This window comes from Pteropus medius, unplaced genomic scaffold (genome assembly GCF_902729225.1).
Source record: "Pteropus medius unplaced genomic scaffold, Ma_sr-lr_union100, whole genome shotgun sequence".
Classification (NCBI taxonomy): domain Eukaryota; kingdom Metazoa; phylum Chordata; class Mammalia; order Chiroptera; family Pteropodidae; genus Pteropus; species Pteropus medius.
Window position 1 is genome coordinate 456,177 of NW_024349564.1, and position 18,640 is coordinate 474,816.

Here is an 18,640-nt window from a genome sequence, read left to right on the forward strand (position 1 = left end):
TTCCATAAAGGGACTGGGAAAGCTAAGTCCTAGGTATGGGTATACCCCTGTCAAATAGTGACCAGGGGTCACATATCAAAGGACATGATCTACAAGAATGATCAAAATAACGCAGCATTGAATGGAGGGTCCACCTTCCCTATAACCCTCAAGCAGGTAGGCTGGTGGAATAGAATGGCGTCCTTAAGTGACAGATCACATTACTGATAAAATCACCTTGGCTAGGTGGACAAAGGTGCTTTCCAAGTGTTAATGCATTTAAATCAGCAGTCCCCAACATTTTTGGCACCAAGAACTGGCACCCGTATTAAAATCTAATGCCTGATGATCTCAGGTGGAGCTGAGACGGTGACGCTAGCACTAGGAGCAGCTGCAAATACAGATGAAGATTCTCTCACTCACCCACTGCTCACTTCCTGCTGTGCAGCCTGGTTCCTAACAGGTCATGGACCAGTACCAGTCCATAACCCAGAGTTTGGAGTCCCCTGATTTAAATGAGCAACCACTGGGACCTATTGTCCCATATGCCAGATTAGGACGTGACGTCAGACTGACATACTAATACGATAACGGTGTGAAAAACAAAGCACCAGTAATAGTGCCGACACCTGCATGGACCAGCGGGCTATGCTGGGGGCAGGAAACCCTACTGTCCCTGGAATGGGGACCATTTACTGGATTCCACAATGGAATGTTCTGCAGGACTGGGTCACTTACTACACATCCCTGATGGAGGAACTGCTCAGCCTCCAGTGGGACCCTGTCATCCTAATGGAGTCGGGATCCATGGAGATGCACTGTATATGGACAGTATGTGCACCAATGGAAGAGGGAGGAGGTAGGGGTCCTAGCATGACATATTCCTCCCCCTACTCACATCCTCACACCAGAAAGCACACTAATCCAACCACTATGTACGGTGTCCACAGCCTGACAGATCCTCAAGGCTGTGGTGACCTTAACCACCCTTAGCCTTCTGCTGCTCCTGTGGCATCCAATGACAGGGAGAGGGGTGCACCTGTACCATTCTCCAAACTGAATGTCATGTTTTCATACGAGATGAATCCGTTCATAGTTCTTTGTTAACACAGGAAAATGCAAGCAAGATCCCTGAGTGACCCAACCACAAGCCTAGGCGACATGTTGGCATGTTGGTTTGGATTCTAGGGGACAGAGTGGAAAAACTGTTACTAGTACTTGCATTGCTTTTTCTTTTTCCTGCAAGTGTCTATATTTTTCCTATGGACTGTGTCCCAAATGTGCTCAATTGTCAACGAGCTACCTCCCTGCTAATGAAGCCCCTCACTGACCACTCGGGCACCTCACAGAAGAGGGGCATGTGAGACTGTAAGAGCCGGTAATGAGGAGTGGAGGGTGGAGGAGAGACTGTTCAATGACGTGACCATGGCTAGATCCTCAGGCTAGACACAGATAGATCTGGGCCAGAACAGAGACTGCTTTCCGTAAATCCACTCAGAGACTGTATGACCCCTCTCCCAGGCCCCAGGCGGGCTCTGTCCCAAACATGTAGTTGTCTCCAGGTAAGCATGTAAATGTTTCTCCCTCATCTGTGGGGGGCAGGCACACTCCAATACCCCCATCTATCTTGCCCCATCCTCTGTAACTCCTCAGCATTTGCCATGCAGAGTGGATAGCCATGTCTTCTTGCCACCACCCAAGACACACCTCATACATAATTTCCCTTAATAAACTTTTAATGTTATAATAAAGTCGTCAGCCTCTTTCTTTGGTCTCTTGGCCCTGGGAAATTTTGCATAATGGATACAAAAAAAATCTGCATATAACAATAATAAAAATTAGTATTCCATGATAAATCTAGCAGGTAAATTAATAAATAACCAGATTATATGAAATAATAGTCTCTGAAATCTTAATTCTTCCTTAAGAACTAAAGAAGGAATTTACTTTCCAAAAGAAACACACCATAGGGAAAATGAAAAATATGTTGCAAATCACTAAATTTTGAAATACCTGTTTCAGGTAAACACATTTTTATAAAGATTAAGAATGAAGGAAGACTATCTGAAATCACATATGATTTCACACCTGCAGTTAGTTATATAAAATAGGCAGCAGACAGAAAAATTTCCTCACTATATAATATCATTTAATTATCCAGTTACATGGACAAAAATATTGAGTGCTTTGAAATTATTATTTAATGTCAGAGAAATACTAAGATGGAAAAAATTACAAAAAAATAACACAAGCATGCTTCAATCTCAATAAACACATAAAAAATTAACGTACCTTATTAACTAAGGTAATTTTTCAGATCTTACTATATGCCATGCAATAAAGTCTTCTAACATGATTAGCTTACCATTCTTGAGATTAACTATTCCAACTGTTCATGTAAAAACAAAGAGCCCATAAGGTTTATGTATCTTTCTATCACTCACACACAAAAGTAATCGGACGGCCAGGGTTTGAGCCAGGATGTGCACACTACAGTTTGGCACACCACTGCTCATCCAGGCAGCACAGATTATAACAGGTCACTGCAAATACCAGGAGCTTAGGAAGAAATGTTTTAAAGGAGATGCAGGACCTGAGTTGTGTCACTTAAGAGTGTGATTATATCACCATTCTCAGACAAGAATATGAGTCATCATATCCTGCAGATGTTGATGTACAAAGTTACCAGATTATGTTGCTGATCTGAGCAAGTTGTACTGTATGTGAGCAGTGGTCTTTCCTGATGCAGAGCATGCAGTGTGGGGAGGGGCACACCGCATAAAAAACATTATATAATTTTAAAAATAAAGTTCTCAATTTTGGCATAAATGTCCTAATGTAAATGTCCATGTGTGTGTGTGTGTGTGTGTGTGTGTGTCTTTTACTGAAATTTTTTAATCTTTTGACATCAGCTCTTTGGGATCTTTTAACAATTACAATCTCAGACATGTAAAAAGACATCAGGTGAGAAGTGCTCTTAATAGATGTGTCAGTTATTCTTATTATGAAACAATAGAAATTAATACGCACTTATCCAAAATTAATTAACTCTGACTTCAGAACCATCATCAGAAAACAGTATCCTTAAGATGCATCACTACATGACCTAGAGCAGTGGTCCCCAACATTTTTGGCAGCAGAGACTGGTGCTCCTATGAGAATCTAATGCCTGATGATCTGAGGTGGAGCTGAGGTGGTGATACTGGTGCTGAGGAGTGCCTGCAAATACAAATGAACCTCCTGTTGTGCTGCCTGCTTCCTAACAAGCCATGGACCAGTACCAGTCCACAGCCAGGGAGCTGAGCACCCTTAACCTATAGCACAGATGGTATGTATGGAAGGGCTATTTAGTGTACAAACAATGTTTGGCAGTGCCATGGTGACCCATGGCAAAGGTCTATGTGCAGAGATGTGGTCAGCAACATAAGCAGCCAACAATAGCCAGAAGAGCATGACAGTAGTGACATGTATGTAGACAAAGACCAGGTGACTTTACATAAAATTAAGTTGAAAAAGAGGACAGGGAACAAAACAGGCTTAATGAATTAACTGAAATATGTAATTATAAGAACTTAAAAAAATTTTCTGGAAAACATACACATTATAAGAAGTAGTAATGAGGAAAACAGAGTGTAAAAATTGCCTATGTTTTATTAAATAAAATGAGATATTTAAATATTAGGGTACTATTAACAAGATGTGCATAGTGAATCTAGACAGAATTATTTGTAGCAAAGAGTTGGTGAAAATAAAATTCCAAAGTTACTTTTGGAAAACTGCATGTATGTGGAAAAAGCAATGTATCTCATATTAAAAACTATGGCAAATCAATTGAATGGCATTTCTGTAACTAAGACAATAACTTTAAAAAACGTTTTTAAATGGATATTTTCAAGACACTGAAAATATTCAGTTTAAAAAAATGCATAGATTTAACTGAGGAAAACATGTGTTAAAATAATGAGATACCATTCATTATACACCTATGATGACAGTGAAAATCCAGAACACCAAATACACCAAATATCAGCAAGGAGGTGGAGCTACATTCACTGCTGTTGGGAAAGCAAAATGATAAGGCCACTTTGGAAGACAGTTTACAAAGTTTCTAACAAAACTGAACACACTCTTAAATATGACCTGGCAATCGTGCTCTTTGGAATTTACACAAAAGAGTTGAAAACTTAGGTCCCTGCAAAAATCTGCTCACAAAATAGAACCACCCTAAAATTTGTATGGTACCATGAGACCCCAAAAAAGCCAAAGAAATCTTGGGAAAGAAGAATAATGCTGGAGATATTATGCTCCCTGATTGCAAACTCTATTACAAAGCTATCGCAACTAAAAGAGTATGGTATTGACGTAAAAGCAGACGCAAAGAACAAGGGATCAGAATATAGAGAGCCCAGATATAAACCAACATAGACAGCTAGTTGATTTATGACTAAGGAGACAAGAATATACAATGGTGGATAACAGCCTCTTCAATCAATAGTGATAGGAACATTGGACAGCCAAAACCAAAAGAATGCAATTGGACTGTTATCTTACATCATATACAAAAATTAACTCAAAATGGATTTGAATGTAAGACCTGAAGCTATAAAACTCCTAGAGAAAAACATAGCAGTAAGCTCCTTGACATGTGTTTGCGATGATTTTTGAATCTCACACCAAAAGTGAGGGCAACAAAAGTGAAAATACACAGCTGAGACTACATCAATATAAAAAGCTCCTGCACATCAACAAAATAAAAATGTACCTTACTGAGTGGGAAACAGTATTTGCAAATCACATATCTCATAAGGGGCTAATATCCAAACTATACAAAGACCTCATACAACTAAATGGCAAAAATCAATTAATCCAATTAAAAAATGGGTAGAAGATCTGAATATAAATTTTTAAAGGAAAACATACATATGACTAACAGGTACATGGAAAGATGCTCAACATTATTAATTATCAAGGAAATGCAAATCCAAATGACAATGAGATATAACCTCACACCTGCTAGAATGGCTATCATTAAAAAAGATAAAAAATAACAAGTGTTGGCAAGGATGTAAAGAAAAGGGAACCTTAGTGCACCGTTGGTAGGATTGTAAATTGCTGCAACCACTATGAAAAACAGCATGGAGGTTCTTCGGAAAATTAAAAATAGAACTACCATATAATCCAGCAATTCCACTTCTGGATATTTATCTAAAAAACAAAATAAAACAAAAACCTAACTTAAAAAGATATCCACATCCCCACATTCATGGCAGCACTATTTATAATAGCCAAGACATGGAAACAACCTAAGTGTCCATCAATGGATGAACAGATAAAAAAAAAAAAAAAACATGGTAAACATATAGATTAAAAATAGAGTATTATTCAGTCTAAAAAATGAAATTTTGCTATTTGCAACAACATGAATAAACCTCAAGGGCATTGTGCTAAATGAAATAGGGCAAAGATAAATATAGTATGATCCGTCTTACATGTAAAAAACAAAAATGCTCATATAGAGGAGAAACTAGTGTTTGCCACAGGTGGAAAGTAGAAGAACAGTTGAAGAGGATTGAAGGGGAAAAATGTATAAACAAGGTGCTTTTTGTGTATTAGGAGTGCAATAAATATATGTGGAATGAATGATGCATGTTTTTTCTACAAGATAGCTAATTAGAAATATCAATAAACCGTGCTGTCTTTAAAGTAAAATAAATCTTTTCTTGAATTTTCCTTTTTGGAGTTATTCAAATCATGACTTCCTCATAATAAATGCTCAGGGGCCTGGCCCTAAGCCAGGATGCCCCAGGGCAGAAACAGATAGACTTTAACTCCATTTATTAGACAGATACTATATAAGGAAAAGGATCAACTAAGACACTATCATCTTCCCAAAGGGTTAAGTTAATGGAAGGTGGCTCCCTTGTCAAATGAGGTAACTTTGTGTCCTCTAGACCAGGGATCCCAGTTCCCGGGCTGGAGACCTGTCCTGGTCCATGGCCAGTTAGGAACTGAGCTGCACAGCAAGGGGTGAGAGGGCAGGCAAGCGAGAAGCTTCATCTGTATTTGCATTCACTCCCCAGGACTAGCATCACCGCCTCAGCTCCGCCTCGAATCATCAGGCATCAGATTCTCAAAGGAGTACCGGACCCTGGTGCAAAAAAGGTTGTCTCGACCAAGGTTTTTGGTAGTGAAAACTTTTTGTCTGGGTCAAAACCAGTAATAAGATCTTATATGTTGAAAATTATTTTTGTTAACAGGAAGAAGAATGTAGAAGCAGGATGAATGGGGCCAGGAAAGAGCAGCCGTGGTGGGGATCTAAGGAGAGCAGCAAGAGCAGCCGTGGTGGGGATCTAAGGAGAGCAGCAAGAGCAGCCGTGGTGGGGATCTAAGGAGAGCAGCAGGAGGAAGTTTGTGAGTATCTGTGCGCACAAACTTCCCAGAGGCTACAGTTGCAGTTGACCTGAGCTGAAACAAAAACGTTCCCAAGTGCGCCTAGGTATTTATTATCCTGGAGGCAAGACTGAGGAATTCCTGCATTTAACTGCAGGTCCTCCTGGTTATGAAAACTCATTTTGGGACTGTTGTTGTGGACATTGTAGGAACTAGTTTATGAGCACAATCTCAATTAAAAAAATATCTCCTGCATCCTTTAAAACCTAGCCCTCAAGACTAAAGCCATGCCACCCTGAACAAGCCGATTCTGTCTGATCTCGGAAGCTAAGCAGGGTCGGGCCTGGTTAGTACTTGGATGGGAGATCCTCTAGGAAGACCAGGTGCTGTAGGCATAAAAAATAAAAAATAAGTGATTGTAAGGTCCTTGCAATCTATGAAGTCAACCAAGGGTTGCCTCGCCTAAAAAAAAAAAAAAGAATAAAAAAATAAAATAAAGTAAAACCCAGCCCCCAAGAAAGTGAAAAGACAACACACAGAAAGGGAGAAACTACTCGCCATATATCTGAGAAAGGCCTTATATCTAGAATAAAGAACATTTTAAACTCAACAACAAAAAGACAACCCAATTTTTAAACAAAGGATCTGAATAGGTATTTCTCAAAAAAAATGTAGAAAAATCTCTTTACTGTGTCCATAGTTTTGCCTTTTCCAGAATGTCATATAGTCAGAATTGAACAGCATACGTAGCCTTTTCAGATTATCTTTTTTCACTTACACATGCATTTAAGATTCCTCCATGTCTCTTCACTCCTGATAGTTCATTTCTTTCTAGTGTTGAATAGTATTTCACTGTCTGGATGTACCACATAGTCAGTCGATAAGCACTCAAAAAAATATTTCACACAATTAGATATCAGGAAAATGCAAACTGAAATCAGGATGAGATACAACTCCATATCCCTAGGATACCTATCATCGAAAAGACAGATAACAGGTGTTGATGAAGAAACTGCAAACCTCTTACACTCCTGGCAGTAATGTAAAATGGTACAGCTGCTTTGGAGAACAGTCTTGCAGTTCCTCAAAATATTAAACAGAAAGTTACCATATGACTCAACAATTCCATTCCTAGGTGTACACTGAAGAGAAATAAAAATGTAAGTCCAATAAAACTTGTACGAAAGTGTATATGCAGCATTTCTCACCGTAGCCACAAAGAATCAAATCATAAATAGATAAAACAAAATGTGGGATTCATACATGCACTATTATGTGAAAATGAAAAGGAATGAAGTACTAATACATGCTACAAAACAAACAAACAAACAAACAAAACTACTCTGCACACAAATGTTTTAGCAGCTTTATCCACAACTACCAAACTTGGAAGCAACTTCAGTAGGTGATGGAGAAATAAACTGGTACATCCAGACAGTGAAATACTATTCAACACTAAAAAGAAATGAGCTATCAGGCCGTGAAGAGACATGGAGGAATTTTAAATGCATATGTAAGTGAAAGAAGGTAATCTGAAAAGGCTACATATGCTGTTCGATTCCAACTATATGACATTCTGGAAAAGGCAAAACTCTAGACATAGTAAAGAGATACTGCAGGAGTTAGGAGGGAGGGAGATGAATAAGCAGAGCACAATGACTTTTAGGGCAATGAAAGGACTCTGTGTGACTCTATTATGATGGATATAAATCATTATACATTTGTTCAAACCCACAAAACGTGCAATACCAAGAGGGAACTCTAATGAGAGTATGGACTTTGGATGATAATGACGTGTCAATGTAGGTTCATCAATGATAAAAATACATAAAGCTCTCTGGTATGGGATATTGTTGATGGAGGAAGGTCAACATGTGTCAGGGTAGGAAAGTATAGACAATCTCTGTACCTTCCACTCTTCTCTGAAGCTAAACCTGCTTGAAAAAATAAGTTTAGAGATTATGTAAGTTTGGGGGCTACTGATGCTGAATCATAAACACACACACACACACACACACACACACACACACACATCCTGTAAAATATTAAAAAACAATGTTTATTTCATGATTTCAGTCCCAAATTTAGATATTAAAAAAACTGATTATCATGAAAAATATGCAACTGATATTTAAATAAATAAAAAACAAGGTCACGTATAACAATGAAATTCATAAGGTGAAAATATTAATGGCTTAAACAAAGCAAAATACAGAAAATTTAGAAATGGAGGCAACTTTCGACCTTTTAAGCTCCTTTAATAAGGTGTGTCAAAATTGTATTTGTTGAAGGTAAATGAAAAACAGCATGCACATGACATAGACCACGTGGCATGAACAGTAGGTAACAGTCTCACAGATATCAGGTTGTGAGCTTGGACAGAGTTCTCCTTAGGATAAGTGGCCACACCTTTTATTGCCGGTTCAAAGGAGATGATCATACCATGTCTGATCAATGCTGTCACAGCCCTAGGGAGGCTGTTAAACTCCACAAAAACTAGAAGAAAAATTGGAGGCACTTATCACTTGGGCTCTCCTGATACTTTCTCATTATCTGGGGACATGGTGACCACTCTTCCCAGTGGCTTCAAGAGGCCCTTCTGAATGCAGCAGGATAATACTGTGACAAATTAATCAATGTTCTCCTTTAAGAATTTCCTGTTGCCTAATAAACCTGTCCCATGACACATCCACCAGAATTTGTGTGTCACCTAAAAGTGGGTTACCACAGAGAAATAGAGAACAAAACTTTAGAACCTTGAAATGTGCATTTCAAAAGCAAGTTTTAGAAGTAAAATCTTAGAGGAGAATAAGAAATCAGAAATACCAAAATCTTTCTATGTTCCTGGACTGTGTGGAGAGCTGGAAGAGGGAGAAAAATACAAGGGAGTAGAATAAGAGGGTCAAATTGTGTGGGTTCTTGAGAAGGGGCCGTGTGCCCTGCCCACAGTCTGCACAGTGAACACGTGAGCTACACTCCCATGCATCAGGGGGGATCAGAAAGAGGATTTCAGTGTCAATTCCTCATGTTACCTATGAGTTACAACCTCAAAAGATCCACCCCATTCCTTTATACTCGTATGACAAAAAAAGAAGGGAAGAAATGTCTCAGGGGCCTGTAATGGTACAGAGAGCCCAACACAGCCCCAGGTAGGTTCACTGAACTCCATATAAAATGGGAGGGCAGCCATTTTGTCTGTCTATCTCTTGTGATGATCCCCTAAGGACCTAAATGTGAACGGAAACTGAACAGATCCTGGGGTCAGGACTACCCAGGCCTCAGCTCTGATCTGTACGGACTGAGAACCAAGAGAAACCAAGGGGAAAGAGGCCTCGCTAGAGACAGCCACCCCAGTCCCTCTCGAACCAAGGCACAAAAGTGGCCACAGGGGCCAGATGATAGTGTCATAGGTCAGGATAAAGCCTTTCCCTGGGCTCTGCACTAGCTGGTAGGCCGGGAATTTAAACACCACACATTTGACTGACAGAGTGAGTGATAAGTGTGTCAATTGTATGTGAATGTGTGTGAGATTTCCTCCGAAAGCTTGTAAGAAACAAACTTTTATTTTCCCACACATCTTTCCCATTTGAGGGGTCTCTCAAACAGTATTGAATGGAGCCGCTCACTCTTTGTCCATCTGAGCATCTGTGTTCACATCTCCACACATTCTCACCTGTCTGGATTTTTCCCTATTTTTCCTCCACTTTCCAGGTCCACGGCTCTTTCCTTTCTTTCAAAATGGAGATAATAGCTCAATAGTTTTTTCAATTTATGAAGAAAAATCTGAATATGATACTCTATGCTTTTCCAGAACATATTTCCAGTTCTTTACTTAGCTAAGAAGAGAGAGTATTATTGATGGGTCCAGGAAAGTATTTCAAAATTTAGTACCAGACAGCCTCCTTCTGAATGCTAAGGGGTGAGAGAGAGAGTGAGTGAGAGTGAGAGTGAGAGTGAAGGTGAGAGTGAGAGAATGCGAGTGAGCGAGTGAGTGAGTGAGAGAGAGAGAGATCTAGTTCTCTTCCAATAACTACTACATGAAAAACACAAAAGCCACTGAATCAGATATTCCTAAAAATCTGCCATAAGGTTTTCTGACTTGTAACGTTCTGCATCCAGCACTAATCCAGCACAAGCGGTGCCAACTTTCTGAAGAAAGGGAACACCAAAGTCCACATGCCCCAGGAGGGGCTTTTCCTTCCGAATCCAAACAGATTCGCTCACTCTCCTAAGAACAGGGAGTTGAAACTCAGACAAGCACATCAGGGGCTCCCGAGAGACTTGCAATGAAAATCGCAGACATACAAAGATAGTTACCGATCTCCAGAGGGAAGTCACCCTCACCCAGAGAGAGCAGGGTCCTGTAGTTCTCCGACATCACGTCCCTGGACAAGGCCCTCTGAGCAGGGTCCAGGCATTCCCACTCCTCCGGAGAGAATTCTATGGCCAAATACCTGAATGTCAACCAACCCTGAAAGGAAACTACATGTCACCAAGGGGACAGGGAGTGAGCTCTTATTTTAACACAAAAGAAAGAAGTAGAGACGTGCAAAAACTAACTTGGCCAGAGTAAGTGTTCTGACTGATCCATATTAGATAATCTTGAGGAATTATCTAAAAAAAATGTGTGTTTTTTTCTAATTGAGTGAAATTCACAGAATACAAAGTTAGCCATGTTAAAGTAATTTCAGTGGCATCTAATACATGCACAATGTTTACAAGTATCTTAAATATTTTTAAGCCTCAAAGGAAACCCTTTACCCATTAAGCAGCTGCTTCCCGTGTACCCTTTGCCCCACTCTCTGGAAGCCACTATCTGCTCTATTTGTAAGGATTTGCCTATTCTAGACATTGCACGTAAATGGGACCTTTTGTGTCTGGCTTCTTTCACTTAGATTGTGTTTGGTTCATCCATAGTATAGTGTGTTATCAGGACAAAATTCCTTTTTTTATGGCTGAAGAATATTCTACTGTAGGACTATACCACATTTTATTCATTTATTCATCTGGGTTGTTTCCAGCTTTTGGCTATTGTTAATAGTGCTGCTGTGATGAAGCATGAGTTTCAATATCTGTTTTCAATTCTTTGGGGCGTATACCTAGGGCGTATACCTATTACTGAGTTTAATTTTTTAAGGATCTGCCACACTATTTTCCACAGCAGTGTCACCATTTTACCAACAATGTATCAGAATTCTAATTTCTCCACACCTTTAAACACTTGCTATTTTGTTTTACTATTGTCATCTTAGTGGATTTCACATATCTCATGTGGTTTTGATTCTCAATTTTCCTACTGACTAATTTTGTTAAATATCTTTTTATGTGTTTCTTGGCCATTTGTATATCTCCTACAGAGAAATGTCTATAAAAGTCCTTTGACTAGTTTTTAATTCACTTGTTTGCATTTTGATTGAGTTGTAGGAATCTGTCAGATATTATAGATACTGAACCCTTATCAGCCAGATATGTAATTTGCAATTATTTTCTCCCATTGTTTTCATTTATGTGATAGTGTCCTTCAATGCACAAAGTATTAATTTTGATGAAAACAAATTTATCTTATTTTGTCTTTCTCTCTTTGCTATTGATTGGTGTCTTATCTAAAAATCCACTGTTAAATCCCAAATCACGAAGATTTAACCCTATGTTTTCACCTAAGAATTTTATGGTTTTAGTTCTTACATTTAGCTCTTATGTAGCTCCTATGTATTGGCTAAATTATAATCATTTTTATCTAAGACACTCGCTGAACAAAAGTCCCTAAATAAACACCAAACATTTTGTAAAGTGGATGTGCAGTGAATTTAAAGAACACGTACTGTTAAGACAATTAAATTCATTCTACATTTTAATACTAATTATATAATAAAACACCCTCTCTATCTCTTAGTTCTAACTCTGAACTTCTCATTCTATTCCAAATTATTAATATTTTGGAGTCAGAAACAAATTCACTTCTTTAACCTCAAATGCATTTATAAAATCATGCAAAGGCTGTTTCCCATTAGTTTTATTTTCCAGAGATTCCTGGGCATCTATGTACATTAATACATCATTACATATGCAGTCTTTTTAATCTTGGTTTCCATAGAACTGAAAAGGGATCCAGATAAGGCCCCTGAACAATCCTTACTGACCAACCTGCTGACACCACAGAGCCTACACCCCATCTGTAATCCATGCCTGAGTCCACACCCCTTCACAGGATGATCATCTCAAAGGAGCCTCTTCCTAAGTCCCATGGCACTGGGTCCCAGTGAGACGGAGTCAGCATGGAGATGAGAGGAGATTGAGGGAAGGCCCTGTGTGTGAATCAACATTTAAGGCAGAACAGTTCAGAGGCTGAGATTAACAAGTCCAAATGTGGCATTTTAGAACAATCAACTAGGAACATGACTTTTACCTGGAAAAGAGCCATTCCATCCTCTTCTTTCCTCTTCCTCTGGGCTTCTTTCACAGGTGAGATTATTCTGTGTGACATGAATACGTTGTTCAATGCTTAGAATCAACATACTCCCTTCCTCTGCCATAAGTGCACACAGGTAGAATCTTAATACAAGGAAAAGATGATCCTTTCTTGGCCAATGCAACATTAGGGATGCAGGGACAATAAACTCCTATACAGAGACCCATCAGTAAGTTCTTCCCCATTTCTTTAGATAGCCCTCTAGTCCCTCTAGTCCTTCTGTCCACTTGGCACTCAGCCAAAGGAAACTGCCTCATCTAAGTTCTTGACTGGGTTACCTGGGGCTGGCCCTGCACTGTGGATTGGAGGTCTGAGAAGACATTGCTTTAAAAGAACAAAATATTCCACTTCTGCGGATATAAATTATTTTTCTTTCTTTAAATTTAATTTGTCATTCTTATGTACCTTTGTCAAATGTTTGAGACTGACTAGATGGCATCCTGTATTTTGCCTAAGTCAATTACTAAATATAATAGTAATTTCAATTTAAAATTTTTTTTTCCTCAGGATGTGACAGTGATGCAGGGGTGAATCTTCACCGATTGGACATTCAGGTTCTACACTAAGAGAGAGTTCTTGAGTCCACACAGGAAACAATTCAAGCGTGAGCCAGAGTTAGAGACAAAAGGAAAGTTTATTAGAGAAGGGATAATGCTCCACAGAGACGTGGTCTCCTTTAGAGCCAGAGAAGTGAGATCCTCAGTATCTGAAGAACAATTCAGTTTTATATCTGTTTTTCCTTTCAGGGTATGGTGTGGGGAAGTAGTTTTTAGTAATCTCAGCAGGAATCTTCCTGTAGGTTCCTTGTGGTCTGACCTTGTGCATTCTGCGTCAAGCAGCAAGTAGTAGGCTCTGAACACAAGCTGGTTTAATATTTAGTCAATTTGTGTAGTTCTCATGCCTCTTTGCTATATTATTCTCTCTTCAAAGATTTTATTCCCTTATTCTTAAGGAGATATTGAGGGAGGAAAGTCTGCGTTCTGTAACTTCTTTAAAGCTGAGATAGGGCTGTAGTCCCTGCCTTTCAGGAGTAAAAATTGTCTTCTCTGGAAGCCTGTTCTAAGGGCCCTAGAGGCAGAGAACGTGAGATTGTTTCATTATTTGGAAGTGGTTGGAAGTCTTGCATGGCCATTTTCTTTACGTGGAATTGCTATGGCCTAGAAGATATAAATTGAACAAGAAGATTGAAAAGACAGGACCAAAAGTAATAGCTATTTGAGGTAATTGACAATGAAGTTATTTTTCCATGGTAGTTCTTGGCAGGTTGTTAATTTAAGGAAAAGATATATAATGCCTATGAATGTTTTCATAACAATAATGAGATTGAAATATTTTGAAGAGAAAGCAGTGGTATAGACACCGGACTAAAAAACAATTATTCATTAAAGTCCCCTGGTCCTCTAGGACACATGGACTTATTCATTTTCTGGAATAGGAGCTTAAGATCTTCCACAAATTCATAGGAATAGGTTGCACTTCTCATTCAGTTTTCTGGAGGAAACTGTGGGGACTCATAAGAAATAGGTTTAATTCAAGGTGCCCAGCTATTGATTACTTGTAATTTGACAGCAGTTGGGGATCTTAACAGAACTTGGTAGGGCCCTTGCCATTTGGGTTGAAGCTGGCTTTCTGGGGACCCTTCTTTTCAAGTTTTTAATAAGACATGATCTCCTAGTTGTATTGGAGAGTCTAATTGAGTTCTAAGAGGACTAGGTAGAATGTTATTACCTTATTCTTGAAGTGCTTTTTGAACTTGACCTAGTTTAATGATATGAGATAACACCTGTTGAACTTCTTCATTAAAATAAGAGTCTGAAGTTAAGAAGAGTTTTCCATAAACCATTTCAAAAGGGCTTAACCTCAGGGTGTCCTTGGGGGTGATCCAGACTCTTAGCAGTATAATAGGTAAAAGAGTTACCCACCTTTCGAAGTTTCTTGGCAAAGTTTAGCTAGTGTTTTCTTAAGAATATGGTTAGCTTTTTCTACTTTTCCTGAGGATTGGAGACTCCAGGAAGAATGAAGATGATTCTTAATCCCTAAAGCAGAAGCTACCTGCTGGGTAACTTTAGCAGAAGGCCATTGTCACTTTGTAGGCTCCTTGGTAATCTAAATCTAGGAATGATTTCTTTAAGTAAGAATTTAGAAACTTCTAAAGCTTTTTCAGTCTGGGTGGTGAAAGCTATGCATCCAGTAAAAGTATCAACAAATACTAATAAGTATTTAAACCCTTTGCAAGATGTCATTTGAGTGAAATCCATTTGCTAGTCCTCCCCAGGTATGATCCATCCCGTATGCTGCACCAGCTCTAAGGTGTGGGGGTGGGGGGAGGATGGCTCCTTGGGTCATTGCTAGTGCTAAATTCACAAATTCTGGTTATCTCTTTAGTAGTTTGAGATAATCCCCTTCCAATGAAGATATGGAAAATTAGTTTAGATAAGGTGTCTTGGCCTCAATGAGAAGATTTGTAAAAATGTTTAATAACTTTCCATTGTTCAGCTTTAGGGAGGAATAGTTGCTCTTTGTCTGTGATCCACCCAATGTGTCAAGAATGAGGTTTCTCTGCTTTGCCCATGTGGCTTCTTCCAAGGTATAATTTGGTATGTGGTTGGGCCTTGGGGCCTCTGGTATGAGGGCCGCTTGGATAGGAGGATTGGTTTTTGCCACAGCTTTGAATATTTTATCCGCTAGATTGTTTCCCTTAATCATACCTGAATCCCTGTTCTGGTGCTCCCTACAATAAATGACCACTGTTTCTTGAGGTTCATGCACCACTTCTAAGAGCTGTAAAATTTCAGCTTTGTGTTCAATTTGAGCGCTCTTTGCAGAAGGAGGCCTCTTTCTTTCCAAATGGCAGCATGTGCATGGAGCACCATGAATCCATATTTTGAGTCATTGAACATATTTAGTCTGAATTCTTTTCCCAATGGTAATGCCCTAATGAGGGCTTTTTGAGCAGAGGTGTTAGCTGTTAAAGTGTTAGCCTCAATGAATCTGATAAGCTTATAATAGCATATCCAGCCTTTCAGAGCCCTTTATCTATAAAACTACTTTCATCTGTGAACCATTCGGCATCTGGATTGAATAAGGTTCATCTTTTAGATCAAGATGGTTTGAATAAATTTGTTCTATAGTTTCAACACAGTAGTAGGAAAGACGGGTCTCTAAATCAGGTACAGGCATCAAAGAGGCAGGATTTACTGTTTGGCAAACCTTGAAAATGACAGTAATATCCAATAAGAGGGCCCTATATTTCAGTAGGTGCCTTCTCATTAACCATTAATGTCCCTTTGTCTCTAATACACTTTGTACTTGATGGGGGGTAGCACCTCAAGATGCTGTCCTAAAGTAAGTTTGGAAGCTTCTATTAACAGGGCAGCAGACGCTACAACTTGTAAGCATCTGGGCCAGTCTAAAGTTACCTGATCGAATTGTTTTGAAAAATAGGCAGTTAGTCTTGGAGTGTCCTCTGATTTTTGAGTTAGCAGTCCCAAAGCTATCCCTATTTTTCCAGCTATATAAAGAGCAAATGGCTTTTCTAAATTTGGAAGGCCTAATGCAGAAGCCATTCCTAACTTTTAGGGTATTGAAAGCAACTTCACATGACCCATTCCAAAGAAGGGACTCGATATCAGGACCTTTTATTGCTTCATATAAAGAACACCTATCTCCAAGATCAGATTGATTTTATGTTCTGACTTCAACCATGTCTAAAAATCGCCATACACTTAATAACTTATCGTAAAAGCAGCTATAGCAATAATGTAACGTAGCGTGGCGGCGTGGCGTATGGCATATGGCATGGCGCGCGCAGCGCAGCAATGTATTGTGCGCTTCGCCGTATGTATAACCATGGCGTGGCGCTGGCGCGCCGCGCTGCTGCTCGCGCGCATGGCGCGCATATGGCGTGGCGTGGCGGCATAACATGGCATATGCGGCAGCGCGCATGGCGCATAGCGCGCAGCGCGCACTAAGCGCTGCGCGCGCGCCGCGCTGCCTGCGCACCATGTATATGGCGCGCGCCAACATGGCGTAATAATGGCAGCGTAGCGGCGCGCATAAGCAATGCGGCGCGCAGCAGCAAAACAACGGCGCGCGCTGCGCTCGCGCCATAAACATAGCCATGCTGCGCTACCTTTCACCATGTGCTACTGCTGCTACTTCGCTTCAATATCTTTGGGCCCGGGGATGGATGTGTGTCGTCTCGCTCATTGGAATTCTGGGATGAAATGAATCCTGGCGTCGAACCTTCTTCTCTCGGTCGTACTGACAACTCTGGATTGTGCCCCTTTGCCGGATATCGATCTCTTCGCTTTCCCCTAAATCGCTAGGGAAGAACACCGCTGGGTCTTGAAACAATCAGCGAACTCTTCTGGACTATTCCAATTAAACAGGTCCTCACCATCGACCAGATCGGGACCTTCCCCTCATTTTAAACTCCTGAGTTCTTTGTGGGCAATTCTCAAACACTTCAGGATATCCACAGAATCTTTGGGTGGCTTTGGGATATCCAAGGTTTCCATGTTGGAATCATGCCACCTCAAATCACCCAAATAATATTTGCTACTCAGGATGTAGAGGGATGCAAAAAAAAAAAAAAGCACCCTTGAGATCTAAAACTATAAACTAATGGATGTTCTCTGGCATCTGAGTCAGAAGGTTATAGGGATTGGGGACGATTGGATGTATTAGGACTACAGCTTCATTTATTGCCCTTCAATCTTGGACAACCTGTATTCCCTGTTAGGCTTTTTTATTGGTAGACTAGGGGTATTACAAGGCGACCGGCAAGGCTTTAGCAGTCTATATTAAGAATTTTTTCTTAGTGGTTGTATACCCTGTTGTGCCTCAATCTTAAGTGGATACTGTGTGTGTGTGTGCGTGTGCATGTGTATGTGCGTGTGTGTGTGCATTCGTGTGTGTGTGTGTGTTTTAGGTTTTAGTTTCATTTTAATAGGAATGACATTAATAGCTCTTCCAGGGACTTCTGTCACCCAAACTTTAGGATCAACCTATAAACTAATATTGAGGGGTATCATTTGTAAAGGATCTCATAAATGGAATAAGGATCCTGAAATGTGGGCTAATAAATTTGGTTTTGAAGTGCCAAAATGAATAGTGGCATGCATTAGTTGTAATAAATCTCATCCCAATAGAGGGATTGGACATTCAGGCATAAGTACAAATTGGTGGGTAAACATATGGTTCCTAGTCTGCAATTTATGATAGTTGAAAACCTTTTGATTTGGAGGTGGCCATCAACTCCAGTAATTAAACATTTTTGTGAGGACAATCGTCTAGGAAATTGGGTTAGAACAGAGTAAGCGGCTCCTGTACCAAATAAGCGGCTCTTTGGTGGAGATGGAGAATTGTTCTGCGGAGCCGTGGGGGCCTCAGGCTTCCATCAGTCACTTCTCCTTTCTGCAATTATTGGCTTAGGAGTCCCCATCTCCTTTTGGAGTTGGAAACAGTCTCACTGCCAGTGGCCAGAGGGTTTTCTTTGGTGTCATAACTGTGGGCAGGTTTTTCTCCAGAGTTCTAGCTCACATTGGTTGCAGCACTTACTGCCAAGAGCCTTATGAGTAAGGGAATCTGTTTGTCCCTTCATATTAGGATTGCGTGTTTTATATTCAAAATGAGAGTTTCCCTGAGGCAGCAGGGCACTCAGCTTTGGCTAACATATGAGCCCTGTGTCTATTTCACTGGGTCTTTTCTGCTTCCTCTGCTCTATCCTGATTATTACAGACAGCAAAGACTATGTCTAGAAGTTGGTTCATAGGGGTCTGAGGTCCTAGAGCCAACTTT

The 18,640-nt window shown here is 40.0% G+C and overlaps 1 pseudogene; it reads left to right on the plus strand.

Annotated features, from left to right (window-relative positions):
* The first annotated feature begins 6,646 nt into the window (after nt 1-6,646).
* On the plus strand, nt 6,647-6,764 carry LOC120618870 (uncharacterized; annotated as a pseudogene).
* Nucleotides 6,765-18,640: the final 11,876 nt, after the last annotated feature.